The sequence below is a fragment of the Salmo salar genome, chromosome ssa06 (genome assembly GCF_905237065.1).
Source record: "Salmo salar chromosome ssa06, Ssal_v3.1, whole genome shotgun sequence".
NCBI classification, from domain to species: Eukaryota; Metazoa; Chordata; class Actinopteri; order Salmoniformes; family Salmonidae; genus Salmo; species Salmo salar.
Window position 1 is genome coordinate 15,634,243 of NC_059447.1, and position 22,876 is coordinate 15,657,118.

A 22,876-nucleotide genomic window follows, 5' to 3' on the forward strand; every position below is an offset into this window, starting at 1 on the left:
ACATCAGTCATTGGCTTCATCAATAAGTGCATCGATGACGTCGTCCCCACAGTGACCGTACATACATACCCCAACCAGAAGCCATGGATTACAGGCAGCATCCGCACTAAGCTAAAGGCTAGAGCTGCCTCTTTCAAGGAGTGAGACTCTAACCCAGAAGCTTATAAGAAATCCGCTATGCCCTCCGATGAACCATCAAACAGGCAAAGCGTCAATACAGGACTAAGATCGAATCGTACTACACCGGCTCTGACCCTCGTCGGATGTGGCAGGGCTTGCAAACCATTACAGACTACAAAGGGAAGCACAGCCGAGAGCTACCCAGTGACACGAGACTACCAGATGAGCTAAACCACTTCTATGCTCGCTTCGATGCAAATAACATTGAAACATGCATGAGAGCACCAGATGTTCCGGAAAACTGTGTGATCACGCTCTCCGCAGCTCATATGAGTAAGACCTTTAAACAGGTCAACAAGGCCGCAGGGCCAGACGGATTACCAGGACGTGTACTGCAAGCATGCGCTGACCAACTGGCAAGTGTCTTCACTGACATCTTCAACCTCTCCCTGTCCGAGTCTGTAATACCACCATGTTTTAAGCAGACTACAATAGTGCCTGATCCCAAGAGCACTCAGGTAACCTGCCTAAATGACTACCAACCCGTAGCACTCACGTCTGTACCCATGAAGTACTTTGAAAGACTGGTCTTGGCTCACATCAACACCATCATCCCAGAAACCCTAGACCCACTCCAATTTGCATACCGCCCCAACAGATCCACAGATGATGCAATCTCGATTGCACTCCACACTGCCCTTTCCCACCTGAACAACTATGTGAGAATGCTATTCATTGACTACAGCTCAGTGTTCAACACCATAGTTTCCTCAAAGATCATCAATAAGCTAAGGACCCTGGGACTAAACACCTCCCTCTGAAACTGGATCCTGGACTTCCTGACGGGCCACCCCAGATGGTAAGGGTAGGTAACAACACATTCGCCACGCTGATCCTCAACACAGGGGCCTCTCAGGGGTGCTTGCTCAGTCCCCTCCTGTACTCCCTGTTCACTCATTGCTGCACAGTCAGGCACGATCCAACACCAGAGCATCCTGACTGGTTGCATCACTGCCTGGTATGGCAACTGCTCAGCCTCTGACTGCAAGGCACAACAGAGGGTAGTGTGAATGGCCCAGTACATCACTGGGGCCAAGCTTCCTGCCATCCAGGACCTCTATACCAGGCGGTGTCAGTGGAAGGCCCTAAAAATGGTCAAAGACTCCAGCCACCCTAGTCATAGACTGTTCTCTCTGCTACAGCACAGCAAGCGGTACCGGTTGTTTTTTTCTTTGTGTTATCTTTTACCAGATCTATGGTGTTACATTCTCCCACATTCCTTTCCACAAACTTAAAAGTGTTTCCTTTCAAATGGTACCAAGAATATGCATATCCTTGCTTCAGAGCCTGAGCTATAGGCAGTTAGATTTGGGTATGTCCGTTTAGGTGAAAATTGAAAAAAAGGGGGCGGATCCTGAAGAGGCTTTAAGGTAGTCACGAGGTATTGCTCACCTGTGGTAGAGTACCTCATGAAAAGCTATAGACCCCATTATCTACCAAGAGAGTTTTCATCTATATTTTTTGTAGCCATCTATTTACCACCACAAACAGACGCTGGCACTAAGACCGCACTCAACGAGCTGTATAAAGCCATGAGCAAAAAATAAATGCTCATCCGAAAGCAGCCCTCCTAGTGGCTGGGGACTTTAATGTAAGCAAACTTAAATCCGTTTTAACTCATTTCCATCAGCATGTCACATGTGCAACCAGAGGAAAACATTTTTAGACCACCTTTACTCCAACACACAGAGATGGGTACAAAGCTCTCCCTCGCCCTCCTTTTGGAAAATCTGACCGTAATTCTATCCTCCTGATTCCTGCTGCTTACAAGCAAAAACTAAAACAGGAAGTACTAGGGACTCGCTCAATACGGAAGTGGTCAGATGACACGGTTGCTACGCTACAGGACTGTTTTGCTAGCACAGACTGGAATAAATTCCAGGATTTATCCAATGGAATTTAGGAGTATAACACCTCAGTCACTAGCTTCATCAATAAGTGCATCGATGATGTCGTCCCCACAGTGACCGTACGTACATATCCCAACCATAAGCCATGTATTACAGGCAACATCCTCACCCGAGTTAAAGGCTAGAGCTGCTGCTTTCAAGGAGCGGGACTCTAATCCTGATGCTTATAAGAAATACCTCTATGACCTCAGATGAACCATCAAACGGGAAAAGCGTCAATACAAGACTAAGATTGAATCCTACTACACCGGCTCTAACACTCGTCAGATGTGGCAAGGCTTGCAAACTATTATGGACTACAAAGGGGGAAACCCAGCCATGCTGTCCAGTGACGTGAGCCTACCAGATGGACTAAATGCCTTTTATGCTCGCTTCGAGGCAAGCAACACCGAAAAATGCATGAGCGCACCAGCTGTTCTGGACGACTGTGTGATCACGCTCTCCGTAGACGATGTGAGCAAGACCTTTAAACAGATCAACATTCGCAAGGCCGAGGGGCCAGACAGATTACCAGGACGTGCACTCAGAGCATGCGTGGACCACCTGGCAAGTGTCTTCACTGATATTTTCAACCTCTCCCTGACCGAGTCTATAATACCTACATGTTTCAAGCAGACCACCATGGTCCCTGTGCCCAAGAAAGCGAAGGTTACCTGCCTAAATAACTACCACCCCATAGCACTCACGTCTGTAGCCATGAAGTGCTTTGAAAGGCTAGTCATGGCTCACATCAACACCATCATCCCAGAAACCCTAGACCCACTACAATTTGCATACCGCCTCAACAGATCCACAGATAACACAATCTCAATCGCACTCCACACTGCCCTTTCCACCTGGACAAAAGGAACACGTATGTGAGAATGCTGTTCATTGACTACAGCTCAGCGTTCGACACAAAGCTCACCACTAAGCTAAGGACCCTGGGTTTAAACACCTCCCTCTGCAACTGGATCCTGGACTTCCTGACGGGCCGCCCCAGGTTGTAAGGTTAGGCAACAACACATCTGCTACGCTGATCCTCAACACGGGGGCCCCTCAGGGGTGTGTGCTCAGTCCCTCCTGTACTCCCTGTTCACCCACAACTGCGTAGCCAAGCAAGACTCCAACACCAACTCCAACACCAAGTTTGCTGATGACACAACGGTGGTAGGCCTGATCACCGACAACGATGAGACAGCCTATAGAGAGGAGGTCAGAGACCTGGCAGTGTGGTGCCAGGACAACAACTTCTCCCTCAACGTGAGGGAGACAAAAAAGATGATCGTGGACTACAGGAAAAGGAGGGCCGAACACACCCCCATTCACATCGACGGGACTGTAGTGGAGCTGGTCGAAAGTTTCATTTTCCTTGGTGTCCACATACCCAACAAACTATCATGGTCCAAACACACCAAAAAAGTCATGAAGAGGGCACGACAATGCCTTTTCCCCCCCGGGAGACTGAAAAGACTTGGCATGGGTCCCCAGATCCTCAAAAAGATTTACAGCTGCACCATCGACAGCATCCTTACTGGTTTCATCACCGTCTGGTATGGCAACTGCTCGGCATCTGGCCGTAAGGCACTACAGTTGGTAGTGCGTACAGCCAAGTACATCATTGGGACCAAACTTCCTGCCATCCAGGACCTATATACTGAGCGGTGTCAGAGGTAGGCCCAAAGAGTGGTCCACGACTCCAGTCACCCAAGTCATAGACAGTTCTCTCTGCTACCGCACGACAAGCTGTACCGGAGCACCAAGTCTAGGTCCGCAAGGATCCTTAACAACTTCTTCCCCCAAGCCATAAGACTGCTGAACAATTAATTAAATGGCCACCCAGACTATTTGCATTGGCCCCCCTGCCCCCTGTTTTTACACTGCTGCTACTCGCAGTTTATTATCCCCGCACACTCAGTACTGGTACCCCCTACATATAGCCTCATTATTGTTATTTTATTGTATTCTTTTTTACTTTACTTACTGGGACAGTGCACATTTGCTGCAGCATTATGACTCAGTGACACAATGGTAGGGATTATCTGAGCCGGGCTTGGGTCATTGATAAGTCATTGTATCAATGCAGCCTTGAAATGTGTGGACAGAGTCCAGCAGCCAAGATTATTTGGATGAACTCTGTCATTCCTGTAGAGCATCTTTGCTTCCAGGTGTCCAAGTTATCTATAAAAGTTATGCCAACAGGGCTACAATAATATTTTAGCCAGGTGTAAGGCCAGAAGCCTGCTGAATCTTTCACAGCTGCGTCCCAACAATGGTACCGGCCTGAAATAATTGGCCGCTTTTGGAATCTTTCTGTGCTAGAATCAGTTCTTTAAAATCAATTTTCAGCAGTTCCAAGCTAGCCCTCCTAATGTCGTTTGACCCTACATAGACTACGACAGCATCAGACCCTGGCATTTGTCGTAGAACGGTTGGAAGCAGCCTTGTAATGTCCTGTACTCGTGCCCCAGGATAGCACAGGGTTTTTACCCTGGGAACCGAGATGTTTTCACCATAGAGCTGCCGATGACAACAGCTGGTGCAAAGGCTGAGGAGGTGCGGTTGCTCTTTCGCTTCGAGTGGCCTCGCAGACCCGCCGAGGATCGATGAGCGGTGAGGCCCGATGGACCCGAGCCAGCTGTAGAATCCATCATGGTTGATGGAGAGGCGGCAGTATCAGACACCCTCACAGTCCGATGAGGGGGGGAGCTCGGAAGATCTGAAACCAAGTTAGAAGCCATTGAAGAGGGAAACAGAACAGAGGACGAAGGCGCAGGTAACACCAGATCTGATCTTGAAGCGGAAGCCGCCAGGAATGAAGGAGCCGGAACATCTGGATCAAGGGAGTATATTATGGTAACAGTGGGAGTTAAACATCACTAAAGAGGTTTGGCTGTGTACATCATGACAATAAAATAAAATAGGGTCAGTAGACACAGGACTTTCATGCAAGGCGGTCTATAGTCTCCCTACTACGTTAAGTAGCCTTTATGAATATTCACCTGTAAAGTTTTCTATATGACCTGTGGAAAGACAGACAGACAGTGCAGGATGTCTATGACGGCCCATGCAATGGCATGCAGCATTGGCCTGTTCAGTCAGTGTGCCAAAGCTGTCAGTGAGATCGGCAGACATCTTGTCCCCGGCACCCTCGCTCCTGCTGAGGTAGCACATGCGACAAACACACACTTACAATGTGATGTGAAATGTGATCTACTAGCTAGTCATTGGTGGGGCTGTTCGTGCTCATAATCTGCTATGGGTGTAAATGACTAAACAAGAATCTCACAGTTAAACTGCCTGTATACAGTTAAACTGCCTGTATCCCTGTACTTGACACTGTCAAAAAGAATGTTAACAGGGTAGCTAACTGCGTTGTGAGTTTTTTGTCCATTGTGACAATGATCACACTTTACTTACGGGATCGGTGTTCCTAAACTGAGACAGTTGTTGCGCAATATGCAAAAATGTGACTAGAAAACATTGTTAACAACAGCCAACTTTCCGGGACATAGACAATTCTTACATGAAAGGTTAAATTATTGTTAATCTAACTGCAGTGTCCAATTTACAGTAGCTATTACAGCAAAAAAGATACCATGCTATTGTTTGAGGATAGTGCACAACAACAAAACACTTTTATCACGGCAACTGGTTTGATACATTCACCTCTGAATGTAAATAATGTACTTACATTCGGTAATCTTGCTCTGATTTGTCATCCTGAGGGTCCCAGAGATAAAATGTAGTATAGGTTTGTGTGAAAAAATTATATTCAAATGTGGAACTGGGTTCTACAGTTTGACCCCACTGCTGTCTCTGGCTCCGTCCGGCCATCTAGATGTGTGAAGGTTAGTGTTTTTTCTGTAGGGAAACTGATGATCCATCATATATGACATTCCTGGGAGTGTGTAAACAAATAAATGTATTACCATAGCATTTTTGTATGTTCTTTATAGTTATGTAATGTATAAGTTAACCAATTTGTCACATCTGGGCAAACTCCTGGCAGACTTGATACAAAATATACAAAATATTGTGTAGTGATATAAATATTCACTCGATCACTCTGAAACTTTGCATACAAAATGATTTAAAAAAAAATAATGTCCAATCCTGAAGAGGTTTTAATTAAAGCCAACAAATACCTATTTAGTGTTTTATAAATAAGTGAACTCCTTTACTTAAGCAAACAATAACACATGAATAATGTTTCATAGAGCATCATAAATTAAGTATGAAGTCTATTATAAGACGCTTTATAATACCCTTGTGGCATAGTGCCTTATAAGCATTATGCAACCTGTGACAGACCCATTTTCTGATCAGGACGGCTAAGTTCTCCGGGCATATGATGCATTACAGCAATGTATTATGAGGATGATTTAAATACTTATAATACATAGTATTATAAGGCACTATACAGAATGTGTATTATAAGGCATTATAAATGCACTTATAAGGCATTTATTGCATTTATTGCGTACTTGAAAGTGTCACCCATTGTTTTCCTAAAGGGTTGATGTACAGCTTAATCATTTACATATGGGTATGTGCAATGTAAATAGGTTGTGCTACGTTTGAGATTGTTTTCCTGGTGTGTCAGACAGCTGGCTGGTTTGGGGTGTACAGCATTTGAACACCAGACGCTGAGAGAAGATAAGCAATCCCTGCACACATAAACTCTTCAAAAATGACACGTATAACGATGGACGACTTGTCTGTGAAAATAGTCAACGGACCACTCACCATACTAAACATCTTTGCAAACATATTTTTTGCTTTCTGCATGCTCTGTCCACCACACGGCAGAGAGGGACTCAAACAGCCTGTGAAGTTACTGCTGGGATCTATGGTATTCTGTACCACGGTTTACCTATTCTCTCTCATTGCAGCACAATGCTTGTGGATGGTTTCTGCCAGTTCTGAGTTTTTCTATGCAGCTTATCTAACAATGGTGTACATGGCATCAACCAGCATGTCAACATCTGTATGGCTGAATTTCTTCTACTACACCCAGATCGTCCCTGCCCAGCGAGCTCTCTTCACCTGGGTGAAGAGGAACATCAAAAGCATCATCTACTGGGGCCTATTTGGAGACAGGATGTTCTTTATGTTTCAATTTGCTGTTAGGGCTGCAGGAGAATTTTATTCCTCTGGAGAGGGGCCTACCAATAGCACAGGTTTCACATCAACTTATGCCACTCCAAAAGAGGATGCTGCCTTTCTAAAAGATGTCCTGCTTGACGCATCGACAGCAAGTCTGTTTTTGGAAATGATCTATGTCTTTTTTTGCCTCTGTGTGATGGTGGGGTCGAGCTGTGCCACGGTGTGCTACCTGCACAGACACATGAAGATCATGAAAGAGAGCGGCAGCCCCTTCTCCTCTCCCAGTCTCCACAGTCAGATGAGGGTCACCATCGCCGGTATCCTGCAGGGAATTATCTTCCTCTTTACAGCAGTGTGGATTTTAATTCATTACTTAAGCAACGTTCTTTCCTCTACATACTTTGACGATAAAACCTTGTATACAGTAATCTCTCTCTACATGTTCGGCACCACTTTAAACCTGGGCATCGGTCAGGTTGTTTTCCGAGAGAGGGTAGCTGATATTTGGCTCAAAGCCCAACAGGCTGTAAAATCATTGAAGCCATGAGGAATTATACTAAGTTAACAAAATATGAAACATAGTCAAAGGGATAGTTCAGCCAAATTTCAAAATTGCATAATGGTTTCTCTACCCTGTAAGCAGTCTATGGTTAAGGTAAGACAGTAGTCCATGCTGTAGCTTATTTACCTGCCATTTGTTTGTTTTTTTACCTGGCCATCAGTTCAAAAACCAATGCAAGTTAATATCCTGGATATTAGCATTTTTCACAGTTTATGTCCAAATCATCTTATAGTGACTTTATTCAACTACACACAATACATTTTAGACTCTTGGGAAGATTTGGACTCAAAACACGTAACTACCTCTGCTATGGACTGGCATTGGTTTTTGGACTAAAATGCTAAACAGTTAGCATTTACAGACAGTTGCCAGGTAAGCAAAGCATGGATTGCGGTCTTATCTTGTCAGGTGGTGTTAAGGGAAGGAAACCAACTGTTTTTTATATGAGTAAACTATCCCTTTAGCGTTGATATTTTTGTAACGTAGGGCATGTCATGCTAAACTGAATTTTGAGGGAAGGGGCCAGTTCCACTATCACAGGTTAATTTAGCATACTGACACCCAGACAGTCCTCGCAAAATTCTTGATTGAGAAGTTTTTTCTTTTTGACCGTTTTAATTGAAAACAATCACAGTAAGATACTTCATTATTAGCAAAAATGATTTGATATTGAGATTAAAAAACGGCTGCATTGGACCATTAATGAATAATATTTTATTTTATTTAACCTTATATTTAGGCGGGGAGTCCCATTGAGAAGAAGGTATATTTTTCAAGGGAGCCCCCTACATGACAAGAACAAGTAATTACACAGTGAAGGCAGGACCATAGGAAACACCAATGAAAATACAAAACTCATACTCTTAGATAAACTGCCTCAAGATGAGTCATAGGGTATGAGTTTCTTTCTTCCATTTTGTGGTTTCTGTTTGTTCCCTTTGTTTACCATCTGTCTGAGATGCAAACAGGTTGTGGTACATTTGACCATGTCTACATGCCCCTTTCTGTTTTCCATATTTAAAGTTCTTCAGTTAGACCTATGAGCACAGATATTTTACTTCAACAAATATGATGTAAATTATACATGACTAGATATAATGTATTTACTCGTGAAAATGTGTGACAGTGTTCAAAATAAATAAATAGAGAGTATGTTGCCTGTGTTTTGACTTGGAAAATGTAGGCTTAAGAGGAGCAATTTGAAACAAGTGACGTCAATAAGAGATCGTACAAAACATCTTTCCATGGCATAGACTGATCAGGTGAATCCAGGTGAAAGCTATGATCTCTTATTGATGGCACTTGTTAAATCCACTTCAATCGGTGTCAATGAAGGGGTATTAGATATTTAAGACATGGATTGTGTACAGTATGCGTGCCATTCAGAACCGGGTATGGTAGTAGGTACCAGGTGCACGGGTTGGAGTGTGTCAAGAACTGCAACACTGCTGGGTTTTTCATGCTCAACAGTTTCCTGTGTGTATCAAGCATAAATAAATTGGATAATGATACTCAAACATAATTTTTACCCCCCAACACCCCTTGGGAGCCTTACACTTTAAACATAAGTTACAGTGTTCTTGATTGTGACTGACACCTTTAAAGTGTTACATTTTCAACACCCACAGTCTTGGTTGGGTTAAGTGTACATCTTTTACTTTTTCAGATGGTTTCACTTTAAGGTGTTGAATTTAACACAGTGGGAGATAAATGTCACAAAATAGGTTTTGCTGTGTAAATCATTGTAACAGTGGGAGATAAACATCACTAAAGAGGTTTGGCTGTCTATATCATGGTAACAGTGGGAGTTAAACATCACTATAGAGGTTTTGCTGTGTAAATCATTGTAACAGTGGGAGATAAACATCACTAAAGAGGTTTGGCTGTCTATATCATGGTAACAGTGGGAGTTAAACATCACTATAGAGGTTTGGCTGTCTATATCATGGTAACAGTGGGAGTTAAACATCACTATAGAGGTTTGGCTGTCTATATCATGGTAACAGTGGGAATAAACATCACTATAGAGGTTTGTCTATATCATGGCAAAAAAAAATAGGGTCAGGACTTTCCATACCAGGCGGTCTATAGTCTTATAGTCCATGCCAGGCGGTCTATAGTCTGCCTACTATTCATAAAGTAGCCTTTATGAATATTCAGCTGTGAGGTTTTCTATTTTGACCTGTGGAATGACAGAGAGACTGTGCAGGATGTCCATGATGCCCCCATGCAATAGCATGCAGCATTGGCCCGTTCAGTTCTTGTCAGTGTGCCAAACCTGTCAGTGAGTTCGGTGGACATCTTTTCCCCGCCACCCTCGCCACCACCCCCGCTGCCCCCGTGTTCATTAGCGAGCCCCGCTGAGGGAGCACATGGAACAAACACCCCCACAATGGGGTGTGAGACGTGATCTACAGCGCTCAGGCCTGGATGACCAAGGCTCAGTGAACAAGCTCAATCCCTCTTCCTTCCACTTCTGTGGTCTTTAGAGCAGAGCGGCCGCACGGATCCTCACAAAAGGCCTGAAACAATTTGCAAACAAAGGAGCCAAAATGGATGCCCTGCGCCTCATTGTCTTTGTCCCCTTGATGAGAATAAATGAGGGCTGAAAATGCAACACGGAATCTGGGACATCTAATGATATTCATGGAGCGGTTGTGTGTGACCGGTGGGTAAAGATTGATGCTTTGGTAAAAAATGGACTGGCATCATTGAGATACAGCTGGCAAGGGCGAAGGGATTCTGTCTCTATCTTGCCAATAGCCAGGACAGAACATTGAGCTGCTCACCATCACCAGCTCTCCTTTCATGGAAAAAGAACAACCCTCAATGAGTGTGGCAGTCATTTTTACATCCATTCATAGATACTTTGTAAATCTCATCATGTTACTCACAAACCTCCCATGATGACATACTATTTTCTATATCAAAAGGAGGAGTGTTGTCCCTGTGAACTAACTGCAGGGCCAGTTGGGACCACTAGATGGCACTATTAGCCTTCTCTGAACAAAACAATCAGAGTAGTGTCCTTCAGCTTTGTCTGATGAGATGGGTTTGGCTTGGTTTATTGGGGTCACATCGGCCGATAATCACAAGCATCACACGCTCAGAGAAAACAGACAGAAACCAAGGACAATGACAACCCATCCCATTTACATTGTTTGTGAATAGAGATTTAACAGCTCCAAAAACAGCTATAACAGCCGGTTGTAACAGCAAAGCCCACTCAGCTGACAGTACCCCAACCCAACAATAAGGATGGTCCAACATATGGACGTTAAAGTGATAGTAAACCCAAATGTCCTTACCCTGTAAGCAGTCTATGGACAAGGTATTACAGTAATTCATGCTTTGGTTTAGTTTCCCTACTACTTTTTCCACATGCTAACATTTTAGCATTAGTGGCACAAATCCCATTCAAGTCATGGGACTGATATTGGCATTACATTTTCACACATCATGTCCAAATCATCCAAAAGTATTTGAAATTGATTGTGAAGCTCAACAATGTCTCTTATGCTGTAGATGATTTGAACATGCGTGAAAAAGCTATTATCGGTCCCATGGCTTGAATGGGATTTGTGCTGCACATGCTAAAACGTTAGCGTGTGGAAACAGTGCCAGAGAAACTAAACCAGAGCACGGATTGCTGCCATATCTCGCCCATAGACTGCTTACACGGTAAGGAAACCAATGTGTCATTTTGTAATTTGGGTTAACTATCCCTTTAAGTAGTGTCACGTAGTTCTATCTGCTGCTTTTTGTGTTCCAGGGCAAATAAGAAATGACTGAAGTTGGTTACAATCTAGGTCATCAGCCTGCCTTCGACATTGCTCCACTTTCATATCTATTAGAGGGTTATATGCCCATTAACCAGAGCCATCTCCTACCTGGAGCTAGTGGAGCTGCCGTTAGCTCACCCCTCGACAATGAAAACAGAAGACCACTTCTAAATCTTCGAAACAACGGCCTGTAAAAAAATATATATAATTCAACCTTACAAACACCAACCCATAGCCTACTTCAGGCCTGAGTTCAGTGATCTGGGAAGTGCTTCCAACAACCCTTCAAATACCAATGTCCTTAGGGATCCAATATCATCCACTGGGTGGTCGACACCAGCCCTGCCAATAGGGAGTGAAAATGTCAATGATTACCGTATGAAATCCGTCCCCTGAAAAGGTCCAGAGCCCCCCAAAAACACACCAACATAAGCTACTGTATTCTCTTTGGGGAATTACACACACTTTACTGGTGGTCTGGATAAAAGTTTTCTTTGAAAAAGCCCTCCAGGGTGCTTCTGTTATTGCATTATTATGAAATGAGTATTTTAATTACGACATCATTAGAAATGTATCTAGGTCAGGGTGAGGTGAGGTAAGGAGTGGGTGAGTGGAGAGGTTGCTTTTAGTTGCGGTGTCAAGATACTCAGGTCTCCCAGCATACATTATGTTCTAGCCTCTGAGCACTAAAACCACACCAAAAGCCAATACACCACATCTGTAAGTTATATTAGCTTAATTGTATGCACTTCTCCTTAGCGCTCAACACTTGGGTTGCCCTCTAAGCACAATGAAGAAATTAAGATTGTTGCGCTGCCATCTTCTATTAGATATAGGATGAGAAAATACATTTACAAGTTAAGTGGGAACATACCACAATGGATTATGGGAGGCACAGCGTTTCAGAGTGAGTACATTTTTCATGGAAAAAGGAAAAAACATGACAAAATTCCAGCCTTGCATCGATTGCTTTGATTAATATTGCTTTGTAGATTGTCTTTTCTTTGCCATTGTTCTCTCGAAAAGTCGAAATTCTTGGGAAGTCCTGATTGTTGTCACAAAGGCCTGTTTTACAAATATGCTTTGACGCATTGTGCTCTGTTGTCTCATCAAGTTATTGCCAACAGGACATGTAACTCTGAACTAGCTCCTAGGCCATGATCAAAATGATTTCTTACTCCATAGCCAGTTGTCAACACACAACGCCACCCTGGCCTGGCCTGCGCGCTGTAGAACACTGATAAGACTGAGGAGTGTAACATAACTATAAACAGTATATCAAAAACAAATGATATCCTTCAGATCAAGGACTTTCTCCCGTTTAGCACTCTGCTCGCTGATGTCTATGGTGGTTGCGTAATTACAAAACAGGCCAGGTGGAGGGGCTTGCTGCCTAAACCCTGGCCAGCCCTGGCTATGAAACCTTAACCCCCACTTCACACCACTTTCATTATGAACACTTGAATTTCAATACCAAACCGTCTGCAACCAGCAGACAGCTCTGGCCATTGCCGCCCTGCACTCCACACAGCAATAATAGCGCCATATTGAATTGGCCTGGTTATGCTAAGAGGAGAAGCTGCAGAAATATGTCTAGCATTTCCCAAATAACAATAAGAAGAATCCCAGCAGGGCTGCTGTGTCAGGTGGTGTTACATTTTACAACCTTTGAGAAGCCGTCGCCTCTCTCGCTCTGTCTTGTTTTGTGAAAGAACCCCACAGTCTTCCTCTTATTCTCCCCCCATTGCACATTCATCAGGATTGTATTTTGTTTGCGAAGGGGAAAAGTTTGGAACACTCTGTTTCAAGGCCGACGACTCAAAGAGTAATATTTTTATAAGGTGCTGAAACAGAAGTGCTTTCTGCTGGTCTCCCAAGCCACAGAATATAACCAGGGAATATTAAGAATCTGCTCCCTACAACCCAATTCACCCTGTGAGGTTTTAATGGGTTTCAGATACAAAATATCTCTGTCCAGCATACATTACTTTTCTGTTATATTATATTACATTCTATTATTAGCATTATATTCTCACTGCACAGAAATTCTCTTATCTGCTATCACCAAAAAATGCTATGTTCCCCTCCTGAGTCCATCCTGATCCCCTGACCCTGTATCGTGTTATTACATCTAGAACCAATCCTCTGTCTGCTCTACCTCAACACTCCCACCTCCATGACAGTAAGGCAGACAGGGAGGTACTGTAGAGAGAAAGAGACACGGAAGGAGGCAGGCAGAGACGCAGCGATGCAGTCGTTGAGGTAAGAATAGAAGCGGTGATGCTGTGAGACACTGAGAGAGGTAGTGAGGCACAGCAGCTGCTCCTCATTCTCTAGCCCTCCAGTAGATCCTCAGCTGTTCCCACTTTCCCTTCAATTCCTGTGTGAGGGATTAGCACTTTGGTTCTGCTGGATCTGGGCTCTTATAACGGCAATCAGCAGTTGAAACAATATTAAAGTGGACTCCCCGCCCTTGTTGCGATAAAAAGCTGAGGGATGGGGCTGAAGAAATGTAACCACTCTTAAATTCTTAGACACAGCTATGGATGCAAGGACTGACCATCCATGATATCAACATTCTAGTTTTAACCATGTTTTGAGGATGTATAGTGTTTGTTTACATTTACTTTGTTTAAAAACAGAGTAAAACAAGCTTATATTTTGGGTTCTGATGGGGTTATTTATAAATTATATTCTTCAAGAATCAATTTGTACATATCGTTCATTTATAAGTCCAAAAATGGATGAATCAACAGCAGAGTGCCCCTTTAATGGGTCCTAGCACCACAGGCCACACAGAGCACCGTGAAGAGAGACAACGGCTTTTAAAGAGCTACAGAAAGTCACACTTGTCTGGTGTCCATACTTCCATGTTAGTGTGACTGTCATAATACTGACAACATACAGCAGCCACATCTACCTCCTAACAACCTCTCTAAAATGCTTGACGAAAGTTGACTGAAGAGGAGCAAAAAGACATCTCATTATCATCTTTGCCTCTCCCTTTCTGTGATTGTGACTGTGGAGACTTAGGCGGTTCCCTTTGGATAGGGACTAAGGGTAACCTTTAAGGGTAATATTATCTTTAAATAATATTTTAAGGGTCACTTTATTTAAAAGGATCAGATCAGAGTCACTGATATGGTAATCATCTGTGAAATGCTTACAGGTAGTCATAAACAGTGGCCAACAATCTCTTAGTTGTGTGGGATTTTACAGAAAGCAGACAACAGGCTATAGAGTTTTCGTTTTGGAGTTCTATGAATAACTTGAAAAATAAATTAAAATAACAGAATAATATGAGTATCCATTTTTATAGGTATGAGAAATGTCAGAGGCGAAATGGGACTTTACTTTCACAAGAGAAAGATCTCGCTGCCTGAAGAGAAACACTGATGCTAGCCTGGCAAATATATATATTTTTTTATATAATGCAATTCAAGTCTTGAAAAAGGTCCCGCTGCTCTCTCTCTCTCTCTCTCTCCTCTCCCTCTCTTCCTCCCTCATGTTTTTCATTTCTATTTATTTTTCTCACGATTCATTCTCTTCTTCCTGAGATGCGTTGTTACCTGACAGCCTTGTAGCGGTGACTAGATAATGGCTACGGATGTGAGACAGATTCTGTTTACATGGCCGGTACCAGAGGATTAGAATGATTACCTTGGTGCCAGTGTCATAATAAGCCTGGAGAGCCTGTCACACAGTCAATAGAGGTGGTGAAAGACATCCTGTACCAGATTAGAGAGTGTAGATTATGGGGTTATGTTTTCCCTACCCCTCCGATGAAAGGCTAATTAGAAGGGGGAAAAAAGAGGAGAGAGAGAGAGAGAGAGAGAGAGAGAGAGAGAGAGAGAGAGAGAGAGAGAGAGAGAGAGAGAGAGAGAGAGAGAGAGAGAGAGAGAGAGAGAGAGAGAGAGAGAGAGAGAGAGAGAGAGAGAGAGAGAGAGAGAGAGAGAGAGAGAGAGAGACATTGGCTGGTCTGTTCGGTAACACTTTACTTATCTGCAGTTATAATGCACTGTAAAACTTGCCATGAGCATGTATGAACTACAAACCTTATAATCATCTAATAATGACCCTGACTAAATACAAGCCTTTTGGAATCAGTTAAAGCAGTGATACCTGAGAAACATAACGCAATACAAGCCTTATTTTAAGACATAAAAAAAGCATTTACATTTTACCTGCAGGCGCTACAGGGGAATTTCAACCTGGTGGAATCTGGGCTTGTTTTCATCATGTCCGAGGCATTTTTAGGTCAGTGAGATGTGTTTCACACAGAATAGCCCTGGAGGAAGGCAGGTCTGGGATTCGTGCACTGAATGATACACCCTATGACAGCTTCCGGTATATTGATGGGTGGTGGCGACATCTGAAAATAAATGTAGTCCTGCTATGTGGCATTTCACAAAGGCTCTATGTGATACTGATCACACTATATGTCTTTGTGTGTGTAGATATGGTTGTCCTTGTTCGATAGAGCCATTGGACGTCTTTCAGCAATGTTCCTATCGGCGGATTCATTACTAAATTTACCAGCTGACACATTTTTTCCAATCTCTAAGAAAAACTACAACTCATGTGTGGTGGTGATTTGTGCTCTGGCCCCGACCCTCCCGCAAGGCAGGCTTTTATGAAAGGGAGGTGGACACTAACAACACAATCTGTTGAGCAAAACTGAAAGAACTGACCAGACTGCAATGGCTTCGAGTGATTCCTCTCATCAACATTAAGGTTGCTAGCTGGCTAGGTAGCTAACTTTTGTTTATCTATTGAAGCCCATATTTTTTATTGCTGGCTAACATACTATTGTGTTACAGTGGGGGGAAATCAAATCCTTTTTCTGTTTGCTAACTTATCTAGCTAGCTAGGTAGGTATCTAGCTAGTCTAGCTAGCTAGCTAATTTAGCTAATCAATTACAGGTAGCCATATCTATGACAAAAAATAGATAAATTGTATCTCAATTGTAAAATGTATTCTCTTTTTAGTCATAGATATGGCTGCTAAACAGCAAGCTACAACGTTACAACCACCCACCTAAAGCTAGGTTTACCAGAAGACGTTAGCACATGACTGGAGATGGCTAGATAGTTAACCTGGCACCTGCTAACTTGTTATGTGCAGTGCCTTACGCTTTAAAATTGTTAGCAAACATGTGTAACATCAGCAACGGTAAATAATTTGACTAACTAACCATGTAACATAATTGATGAGGATTGACATTGGTTATGATTATGACCATGGACGCATTTCAACCCGGTAGGCCATCATTGTAAATAGGAATTTGTTCTTAACTGACTTGCCTAGTTAAATAAAAAAAATGATAAGCTGTAGACCACACTATCTACCAAGGGAGTTTTCATCTATATTTGTTGTAGCCGTCTATTTACCACCACGAAGTTCTGAGATGCTGGCACTAAGATCACACTCAACGAGCTGTATAAAGCCATAAGCAAACAAGAAAATGCTCATCCAGAAGCGGCGCTCCTAGTGGCCGGGGACTTTAATGCAGGAAAACTTAAATCCGTTTTACCTAATTACTACCAGCATGTCACATGTGCAACCAGACAAAAAAACCTCTAGACCACCTTTGTTCCACACACAGAGGAAAGGCAGGTAGTGGCAGGTAGCCTAGTGGTTAGAGTGTTGGACCTTTAACTGAAAGGTTGCTAGATCGAATCCCTGAGCTGACAAGGTAAAAGTTTGTTGTTCTGCCCCTGAACAAGGCAGTTAACCCACTGTTCCTAAGCTGTCATTGTAAATAAGAATTTGCGGGAATAAGAATAACTGACTTGCCGTGTTAAATACAAAAAACACAGAGACACATACAAAGCTTGCCCTCCATTTGGCAAAGCAGTGATTCGCTCAATACGGAAGTGGTCAGATGATGTGGATGCTACCCTACCGGACTGTTTTTCTAGCACAGACTGGAATATGTTCTGGGATTCATCCAATGGCATTGAGGAGTATACCACCTCAGTCACCGGCTTCATCAATAAGTGCATCGATGACGTCTTCCCCATTGTGACCGTACGTACATATCGTACGTACATAGATGGCTACCAGATTGAGCTACTCTTATTTGCTAACGTTAGCTAATGTTAGTCAAAGATAGAATGAATAAAGAAACAAACACGTTTACTCTGCTGAAGATACCAGGCTAGCAGTGACTACCATGGCATAGGCGAAATTGATTGACGGTGTGTATCCAAAAGATAGCTAGCTAGATATATGATTTAGCTGATGGCTTTCAGAGTTCAATTTAGTATTGTAACGTTAGCTAGCTATCTGACTTACCTAGTCCAGCTAGGCTAGCATGCTAGCTAGCATTATGTTGCCTCTATTTGAGAATTTTCGGGGAAAGAATATGGTATCGCATCACTTGTCAGCCTGAAAATCCCGTCGGGTAATCTTCGGTCACCGTAAGCATCGTGTCACGCCCTGACCAGGTGAACTCTTCTATTTTGGTCAGGGTGTGGCATTTCTATAGTTTATTTTCTATGTTTTTGGTATAGCCTTGCTTTGGGGCGTATTTCTATGTTGGGTTCTGTCGATTCCCAATCAGAGACAGCTGTCACTAGTTGCCTCTGATTGGGGAATCATATTTAAGTTCCTTTTCCCCCCACGATGTTTGTGGGTTGTTGTCTCTTTTTGTTGGAGCAGTAGCGATACGTTTATTCTCTGTTTTGACCGTGTTATTTCAGTCTGTAATAAATAACATGAGTTCGCTCCCAGCTGCGCCTTGGTCCACTTCTTCCTTCCTGCACGACGATCGTTACAGAACAACCCACCAAACCAGGACCAAGCAGCGGGAGGAAAAGGAGCGCGAGAGATGGGCTCGCGAGGGAAAGGAGTTCTGGACCTGGGAGGAGATCATGTCGGGGAAAGGACCCTGGCGGAAGGATTCCCAGGTCGAAGAGGTGATGCCAGCCGGTGGAAGGAGTCGCAGGCGGCGGTCGAGGAGGCCCGGAAGACACCCCCAAGAATTTTTTTTGGGGGGGCTAATGGGGTGGTCCGGAAGGGCAGAGGAAGAGCCCAGACCACTGCTCTCGTGGGGGATAACGGCGAAGGAGGAGGCAGAGATGTGGCAGGTCCTGGAGGACCTGCGTAGGGACAGCGTGGAGGAAGAGCCTTGGGTGGCAGAGGTGCGCACGGTATCGCCAGTGCGCCTGCACAGCCCAGTGCGCTCTGTGCCAGCGCCCCACATTTGCCGGGCTAGGGGGAGTGTTCAGCGAGGACGTGTTGTGCCGGCTCAGCGCTCCTGGCCTCCGGTGCCCCTTCTCGGTCCGATGTATCCTGCGCCGAGGACGCGCACTGTGTCTCCGGTACGGCTGCACAGCCCAGTGCGTTCTGTGCCAACGCTCCACACTTGCCAGGCTAAGGTGGGTGTTGAGCCAGAACGGGTGATGTCAGCTGTGCACTCCAGACCTCCAGTGCGCCTCCTCGGTCCAAGATATCCGGCGCCGCTTATGCGCACTGTGTCGCCGGTGTGCGGTCACAGTCCAGTACGGCCCATCCCTGCTCCCCGCACCAGGTTAGTGGTGCGCGTCCCCAGTCCAGTCCGGCCCGTCCCTGCTCCCCGCACCAAGCCAGTGGTGTGTGGCCCCAGTCCAGTCCGGCCCGTCCCTGCTCCCCGCACCAGGTTAGTGGTGCGTGTCCCCAGTCCTGTCCGGCCCATCCCTGCTCCCCCGCACCAGGTTAGTGGTGCGCGTCCCCAGTCCAGTCCGGCCCGTCCCTGCTCCCCGCACCAAGCCAGTGGTGTGTGGCCCCAGTCCAGTCCGGCCCGTCCCTGCTCCCCGCACCAGGTTAGTGGTGCGTGTCCCCAGTCCTGTCCGGCCCATCCCTGCTCCCCGCACCAGGTTAGTGGTGCGCGTCCCCAGTCCAGTCCGGCCCGTCCCTGCTCCCCGCACCAAGCCAGTGGTGTGTGGCCCCAGTCCAGTCCGGCCCGTCCCTGCTCCCCGCACCAGGTTAGTGGTGCGTGTCCCCAGTCCTGTCCGGCCCGTCCCTGCTCCCCGCACCAGGTTAGTGGTGCGTGTCCACAGTCCAGTCCGGCCCATCCCGGCTCCCCGCACCAAGCCGGTGGTGCGTGTCCCCAGTCCAGTCCGGCCCATCCCTGCTCCCCGCACCAGGTTGGTGGTGCGTGTCCCCAGGCCAGTCCGGCCCGTCCCTGCTCCCCGCACCAGGTTGGTGGTGCGTGTCCCCGGTCCTGTCCGGCCCGTCCCTGTTCCCCGCACCAGGCCCACGGCTCGTGTCCACAGTCCGGCACGGCCTGTGTCCGGTCCACCGGTGACCAGTCCTGTTCCGGTCGGCGGCTCCGCTCCGGAGCCTGAGCATGCCGCTCCACCGTGGTCCAGTCCGGGCCAGAGGGGTAGGGCTAGGGTGGAGGCAGGGGAGAAACACGCCCGGGGCCAGAGCCTCCACCGAGGGTGAGGCGCCCACCCGGGTCCCCCCTAATAGACTTTAGGTTGGTGCGCCGGGAGTACGCACCGTTGGAGGGGGGGTACTGTCACGCCCTGACCAGGTGAACTCTTCTATTTTGGTCAGGGTGTGGCATTTCTATAGTTTATTTTCTATGTTTTTGGTATAGCCTTGCTTTGGGGCGTATTTCTATGTTGGGTTCTGTCGATTCCCAATCAGAGACAGCTGTCACTAGTTGCCTCTGATTGGGGAATCATATTTAAGTTCCTTTTCCCCCCACGATGTTTGTGGGTTGTTGTCTCTTTTTGTTGGAGCAGTAGCGATACGTTTATTCTCTGTTTTGACCGTGTTATTTCAGTCTGTAATAAATAACATGAGTTCGCTCCCAGCTGCGCCTTGGTCCACTTCTTCCTTCCTGCACGACGATCGTTACACATCGTTCTTGATTGGCTAGAAATGCCAGACTTTGTGGTTCACTATGAGCAGCCGAATACACAGGAAGTTGAAACTTCCCGATTCTACTAGTGAAATGAAAATGCACTCGTTCTAGCTTGTGGTTTGGATAATTTGGATGTTTATGACAAAAACGTAATGTTGTTAATATAGTAAATTCTATATGGTCTGTTCCTTGTTCAAGTGGTTTATTTGCAGCTTTCATTCCCAGCTGGAGGTGTGGAGGAGGTGTCGGCAGCAGGCGGCATTAGCCTTGACCCCTTCACCCTCTGTATTCTATGGATACTACAGGGAGACACCTGCGGTAGATGGTTCTTACTTCAGCCACCTCTTCTCCCTCTGTTGTCGGTGTCTGGTTCCCCAACCCTCCTGTCTCAGCCCCAGCGTAAATACGCAAAGCCCTCTCCCATTGCACAGAATAATATTTGTGCTCAATTATAATTCTGCTGATCTGGATTCTTGACTAGTAGTACAGTGACAGAGGTGGGAGTAGTTGGGAGTAGGAGTGTGACCTTGAGGCGTTGGTTGAGGCCTTGCTGGGCTCGGCTACTCCTGAATCTGCACTAGGACTCACTGGGAGGAAAATAAGCAAAGTAGCCATTAAGCCATGTACGAAGCACTTTGCTGTAGATTTATCCTTTAGCCATAAGTGGCTGTGTTGGAAAGTATGACTTTAAAACCACCAGCCATAGCTATAGTAGGTGGCCACATGTATGGTAGCCACAGTTTAAAGAGGGTTCTGTTTTTTGCTGTTAAAAGTAAAAAAGAAATATCCGACTTTACCTAGGGTTATGTCGAAAAACCTAAATAAAGTTTGGTTAAAGGTCACCACCTTAGATAAGTCACAACTTGAAAAAAGTTCACTATCCCTTCAAATAAAAGGTGCATGCTCCTTCAGAGCAAGTCTCTGTATAAGAGCCTCACGTTTCTGTTAACCCAATAACAGTGGGGTGTCAGAGATAAGTGTATTAATGACTTCAGTTGAATACAAAATCATAAACCGTGAAGCTGTAAATCGCTCAAACACGTGTTCCAAGGTATATGAGAAATGTATGCCGTTCCTGCAGTTCCTGCAGACTGAGACCTTGCTTAAAAGACTCCCTTGGCTAAACACTCGTTGAACGGAGAGCGGCTCACCTCGTTCTCAACCATAATCACAGTGAATAATGGCCTGTGAGGAAATCACGCTGTCAGATTGTCGGTTTTGTGTGGAGCTGAGTAGTCTAGGGGTGCAAGGGGTGGACAGGAATCTCAATTGGAGTTCCGCTTGCTTGGAAAACAAGCTTTCAGCACTTTTCATTTCAGTCTGCGGTGAAAAGCTGTGCTGTTGTGAGCCGAGTAAGGAGGGTGTGTGTGTCTGTCTCTGTGTGTGTCTGTGTGTGTGAATGAAATGCAAACTTGCACTGTATTCCGTATGAAGTTTTTATGAGACATATTGGACTGTACTGCATGTAGCCTATTGGGGTTAAAAAAATATGTTTTTCTAGCTTTTGCATTTTATATGTATTGAATTCAATATTTAAGCCAGCCCCAACATGTCGGCTGCTGCCATCCTCAAGGGATGCTGGCCTATTGGGGGAAGTCCCCTATTCACTCCACACACAGGTCCACATTTAATCAACTTGGTGCCCCCTTACTGGATATTTCAGAGTGCCCCGGTACGTGCCTACTTTCAAAGCACCCCATAATAGTCCTAATCATCCATTGCATTTGACCTGGACAACCAACCAACAGCCTGGAACACATAATCATGGAGATCCAGGCTGTCCAAGTCGGACCATAGAACGGTGATTTGTTGGATGTCTTGGCTATTAGCGATGGGCTGAGGATTTTTTAAGCGAGGGGGGAATAGATGGAAATAATGAGGGAAAGAAACTTCTGCCAACCTCCTCTTGCTCTTTAACCTGTGACACCCATAAGAAGATTCGTGTGCCATTGTTGATCCTGGCAGGGCGCGTTTTGGGCAAGTCATCGCCACCCTGTGATGTCCAGGAACGACACACGTGTCATTTCCTGCCAGGGCCAATCATTTGGTTATTACTGCCGCTGCACTGGCAGGCCACTCATGTTCTGTACTCTGATTTCCCAAAATGAAACATGTATATTTTTCTTTTGTCGACAGAGGCAATATTTCCATGGCAAGTCACGATTCCCTTCCAAGTCTCTCGGTAAAAAAAATAATCTCTCTTTATAATGAAATGTCTCTGACTCTGAATCAATCCATTTATGAATACTATTTATACATTCTAAGCTCCTAATGTGCCCCTTATGATGGATTTATAAACTGTATATAGAAACGTTACACAAACAATACTGGTTGATTGCAAGGTATCTTAAATTTCATGTTGTTTAGCTTGTTTTAGAGTGGGCGATAACAGGAAGGTCACATGCAATTAAATGTTATTAATTACCTGAATGACAACATGTCATGGATTATGTTTGACTGTTCACTATCTGTCTCTCTCTCTCTCTCTCTCTCTCT